At 48.0% G+C, this 344-nt stretch overlaps 1 protein-coding gene across 1 annotated transcript in view; it reads left to right on the top strand.

Moving 5' to 3' along the window:
* Positions 1–344, top strand: part of LOC119586537 (heparan sulfate 2-O-sulfotransferase pipe-like) — a 21,761-nt gene that overhangs the window by 20,183 nt on the left and 1,234 nt on the right. The gene's annotated exons all lie outside the window — the stretch shown is intronic.

The following is a 344-nucleotide window of genomic DNA, read 5'->3' as shown; positions in this document are numbered from 1 at the left end:
TCTACCAGTCCTCCACGGGAAGGACCGATAGGAGGGGGGACTGTCATTTGCAGATCACAGACAACTGTTTAGAGACAGAGCAGCCAACAAGTTGATTTTGTTTCAATGAGATACTGGCTGACGACGGAGGTTCCATAGCGTGCCAGGGCGTTTGCTGTTATAGTTATGGAAATGTTTGACAGAGGATATGGAAATACATGTTTTTTTTCCTTTATGTATTCCCGTCACACTCTGTGACGCGAGTATCTGTAGTTGATGAATTTAGAAGAATGTCGCGGGTGCGGTCGATCTCGTCAGCACAAGAGCCTCTTTCTTTGTGCACAGAGGCGGGGTCAGCTGCCGGT

This window comes from Penaeus monodon, chromosome 21, assembly GCF_015228065.2.
Source record: "Penaeus monodon isolate SGIC_2016 chromosome 21, NSTDA_Pmon_1, whole genome shotgun sequence".
Lineage (NCBI taxonomy): Eukaryota > Metazoa > Arthropoda > Malacostraca > Decapoda > Penaeidae > Penaeus > Penaeus monodon.
This window is presented reverse-complemented; position numbering and strand designations above follow the sequence as displayed.